Below are 5,315 nucleotides of genomic sequence, written 5' to 3'. Positions count from 1 at the left end.
CGGTGGTGTTGCAAAAATTCCAATTTTCCTTTTTTTTTTTTTTTTTTTTTTTTTTCCAAATCTCTAGGGTTAAAAACCCTTAATTGCTTCTAAATTAATTTTGATACTTTGACTCACAATTCCACATAGCATAAATGCGTAATGCATTGACAAGTGTATATATATACAATATATATAATTGAAGGGAAAATATAAATATAGGAGGTTCATGCATCATGGGGAATATTTTCATGTTTCAAGATCGTTTCAAATATCTTAATTTATTTTAAAAGAACCTAATTGGCAGAAAACACTTGAAAGCCTTTGAATTTGTAGAAGAAAACCTCCTCCTATGATCCTTCAGTTCATTAGCTTCTGGCAAGAGCGTGCTACCAACGTGTTGTAGGCTTATTTGACTGAACTGTATAAATGACAGAGAGGGAGAGGGGCCGATGGCAACAAGAGAGAAAATAGAGATATGTAATTATGAGATGTGTGTTATATCACCTCATTGTGCCTTTATTTATAGTAGTAGGATAGGTACAATCCTTACCCTTTTAGGATTACATCTCTTATAGGAATTAAACTACTAATAGGAATATAAAAGATACTCCTAGATACATTAGGATTTACACAATCACATTCCTAATCTAATAGGACTGCAACACTTATGTATTTATAGAAAGAAAAAAAAATTAAAAAGGAAATTCTTTTTTTAAATTTCGTCCTAAAAAAATAAAAATCTAATGTCAGCTAACAAGTGGGCTGTGACAGAATAGGCCCCTCAAACAAGCTGGCTGGTTTTACCCAGCCTGATGGCCATCAGGCTCCTTTTTGGCCATGTAGGTCCCTTTCTCCTTCGGCCCAACCCTTCACTGGGGATGGTTTTTTTCTCATTTCATGCCAAAACATGGCTTATGGCCCTGTCCATTGGAGATGGCCTTAGATTCGAAGAAATGAGAAGTGCATTTGCACATCAGCTTATATACTGGACTTGTTATGGTTTCTTCACATGAGCAAGCTCTGCACCTTTTTTCTTTTATGATGCCTCCAGGTCTTAAGTTCGAACCTAGATGTGTTATCTTCCTTTTATTTGCTTTTTTTTTTTTTTTTTTTTTGTCAAACGATAGATTTTGTTAGATTAAATGTTAGACTAGCGCGGTTTGAACTCACGCCGTCATGCAACTCTACCTGTTAGTCACTCTTGTTAAATTTAACTAACGTCCTACTAGCATTTCCTAATACATATGCAACCAGATTGATAGTTAAGGGTAAGTAAGGGCACTTATCAACCCTCCTCAAACTCAAAGCCAAAAGGTATATATAAAGGGCATCTAAGGCTTTAAGCCCATATAGATATAATTACGCCACCATAATTGGAGAATTTTTTTCTTCAAGTGTCCCCCAATTATATAATGACATATGGTGTTCCACGTTATATTCACGGCATACTAAAAAATCTCTTCTCTATTTAACTAATGATGGATTGGGTTGCTAAAAAAATACCTTATGATATAGAAAGTTGAGCTTGGGGGTGGAATTTTGATTGCTGTTTCAATTCCTAATTAAAAAACATTCTGCTTACGAAAGATTAAAAATTTCAATGGAAACTGTTATTAGCACTCCAAAAATCTCATTCTACACTTCTGTTGACCCTAAAAACTACCAAGCCTACATGGCGCACAGGCCGACTAACTAATGAGCTCACTACGTCCTTCAGTTGATGTGGAGCATGCCAACTCGTCGGCCGAGCTCGGCTGAGGAGTAAAATGTGTTGATGTTGCATTGAGTGCGCTGCTGACTTCTTGATCTTGCGACTGAAGCCGAGGAAGGAACACGTCTCGACCTTCGGGTTCTAGAGCCTGAAGACAAGGCTGCTAGTCTTGCGAAGTTCACGGATCGTCAGCGCCAGGTTCAGTTACAGTGATTATATTCGTAAGAGTATAAGTATGCCGAACCGGTACCAAACTATATGGATACAAGTACTCAAAAGAGATGTATGCCTTGATGGTGAATGTGATTCGGCCATCAGAACGCCGAACTCTAAAACTTACTTGTGAATACCCAATCATAAAACAACTCGGCGTTCAATGTGCCGAGCCCAGTAATCTGTAACATCTCACTTCGCCAAGAAGGCTAATGAGATAACCTCCGCCAATAAGGATTCGAAAATCCTTCTCGACCGAGACTTGGATAGGTAATCAATCGATCTTGACGCAATGCTGTTTATCCAAACTGAAGGTGCTTCACGATCGGCTGATTTTACGGTAACAATGTTGTTTATCCAAACTGAAGATGTTCACCGGTTGCCTTCACAGTGCTGTTTATCCAAATTGAAGATGTGTTAGCGAAAAAAGAAAACAAAAATCTCAAGGTTGTTGAGAGGTTTCGCATAAAGTGAGGGTTTGCGTAGGGTAGTTTGTGTGTTGAATTGGAGATGAGCAACTGTTGCCTACGACTTTGTATTTATAGCATCCATACTTTTGCTTGGCACGACCTGATAATTCTGTAGAGTCCAACTGCAACTCTTACTTGCGTAATTGAAATATTGATCTGTGGCATAGGCTAAAGCCTATCTTCTAGATGACTATATGTGACTTTCAATCAAAATAAAAGTCTATCCAACCAAAGACCTAGCCTACCTAGGTTTCTTGTGTCATCATCATAACCTAGCCTACCTCTTTTGCATAGATATAATCATCCTAATCACATCACATCACTATCTCACAAATTCAACTTTATCCAAATTTTCCATGTGGATGTGCATGCAAACCTATTCAAATATGGAACTATTGCAACTGACTAGATACCAAGTTGCACGGCAAGCCCTCCCATGGCTCTCCTTACTGCTGCATTAATTGTAAAGGGTTGACAAGTAGCCAACTGTGCAATCTCCTTTAATTTCTCTACCATCCAATAAAACTCTTGGTTATCTACAAAAGAATCCCATGCGTGTCTCCGCAAGCCTTAAGGATATTTTCAAGATAATTACTACGATTAAAATCAATAGTAATGCCAAGAAAAAAACCCTTAATTTTCATAATCATCCGACCGCTTCGATTGCTTGGGCCAAAAATGTAAAATCGAGTCTAAACAACTTCTTACAAGTGTATTTTTCTTTTTAATTATAAAAAGTTTGGAGTGCAAAATGAGATTTTTGGAATGCTAATAACAATTTCCTTTTTCACTAATGAAGAGAGCCCTTACAGAAGCTAGGTAGCAAGTCAGAGGTGTTAGAGCAGTTTTGATGAAGAACTAGTTTCTCGCCGCCTCTCTCTCTGGGTCGAGGACTTTGTAGCGGCGAGCGGAAGCCTCCTCGGCCTTGGCCAAAAAGAAGTCCACACCTTTAAGAGGGTTATTGGGTTAAGGAAGAAATTGTAAATGTCTTTGGTTCTCTTTTGAATCACTTTACTAACATTTAACAAGTCAATTGCATTAACATTATGCCAGCACTTAAATAATAATCTAAACCCATTGTAGTGTCATGGTGAACCTGAAGCCCAAAAAAATATGGGTATTCAAATCTTACCCCGTGTTTGTGAATCCATGACAATACCAGCCTACTAGAAGTGCATTTTACCTATTTCCTATCTGGTATTCATAAGACTTTCATCCTTGCAAAATACAAACAGTCTGGTATTCATAGAACTTTCATCCTTGCAAATACAAAAATACCAAGGTGACAAGGACACCGCAAAAAAAGGGAACCAAATACGTTTACAATTTCTTCCTTAATCTCTTATCGGTATGGACTCGATTTGGTGAAGTAGGGGATTTGCGCTTCGCACCTGCCGAATGTTCTGTAGGTGGTATGGGATTTGCATGAATATCCTTAGGATTGACATTGAATAATAGGAAATATGGCATAACATAGCTAGTTTTCTTGTAGATAGAGATATGTAATTTTATTTTTTTTTATTTTTTTATTTTTGCGAAAATAGATATGTAAATTATTAGCAAAACAAAAAAGAAATGTATCACAAAACTCAAAACTAAGGGTGATGTTAGGTGAATTTGAATCACATTATTATTAGCACATTGTAAGGTTAAGCTCAACATATCCCAATTAGTGTAGATAATATCGTTTGTTTAAAAAAAAAAAAAAGAGCAATGTTACTACTAGATTCGTCTCTAATTTTCTTGTAGATTCGTTCCATGATATGTGAAATGACCAAAATGCATCTAGGAGGGCTTTTTTTCTTTTCGTTTTTATGTTAGATCTCTAAGCTCGAGGCATGTTCTGAAAAATATTCATGTTATGTTGGTAGTACTTGATAGGTGCATTATTTATCATATTTTCATATTAATTATCCCTAAGTTTTGTTAAGGAATTGATCTTAAAGGAGCCTTATTACTTTCCTTTTCTTAGTTCATCCATTATGTGCACTTAGGACGTTTTTGGAGATAATTCAACTTTCCGGAGGAGTTTTGATGCAAGATTAATTGGAGAAGGAAGCTACAAGGCTGAAGATTGTTATGTCCAAATTTCATAATTTTCCATGGAGCCAGTCATTCCAGTTTCACAAATCAATCCCGCAGAAATTGTTTTCCCGTCAGAATTGCTCAGCCGTAGGAGAATGAAGATTTGAAGGATTTCCCGATTTTTCCTAGTGGCATGCGATATATGCCTGGAAAGATAAGAGATAAAGCTACGTTTCCCATATTTTTACAGAATTTTCTAGAAGATAAATCGACACCAAAATTGGTGTGCAAGGAAGAAGACGTGTTTCTCAAGTCAAGAAGGATTATTTCCTAGTTTGTATCATTAATTGTTTAGGAGTTTGTTTTATTTTAGGAGACTTTCTCCCAGACTTTTTAGGGTTTTCTAGTATAAATAAGGTCCCTATGATCTATCATCCATCCATCCATCCATCATCTATCCAGCCATCCATCCATCCATCCATCCATCATCCCATCCACCTATAGCACCGCACCATACTATACCATTCACCATCTCCGCAATAAGAGTTTAGGGACGTGTTTTTCCATGGTTTCCGGGTTCTATCTTTGTTTTATTTTTATTTCTATGTGTAACTAAGTTATTTTCTAAGGTTTATGATGAAGCCATGACATGAATATTTGCGAAGTACTTTGTTAATTATTATCCGATTATATGCCATGTTATATTCTTAATATTTGTGGGTATTTGTTGACCCTAAAAATTACAAAAGCTACGTGGCGCACAGGCCGAGTAACTAATAAGCTAACTACGTCCTTCGGTTAAATGTGGGGCGTGCCAACTCGTTGGCCAAGCTTGGCCGAGGAGTAAAATTTGTTGATGTTGCGTTAAGCGCGTTATTGACTTCTTTATCTTGCAATTGCAGCTAAGGAACGAA

Source organism: the organism of the source record quoted next, unplaced genomic scaffold, assembly GCF_019419815.1.
Source record: "Pyrus x bretschneideri cultivar Hongxiangsu unplaced genomic scaffold, Pyrus_bretschneideri_v1 Contig53, whole genome shotgun sequence".
Taxonomy (NCBI): domain Eukaryota; kingdom Viridiplantae; phylum Streptophyta; class Magnoliopsida; order Rosales; family Rosaceae; genus Pyrus; species Pyrus x bretschneideri.
This window is presented reverse-complemented; position numbering follows the sequence as displayed.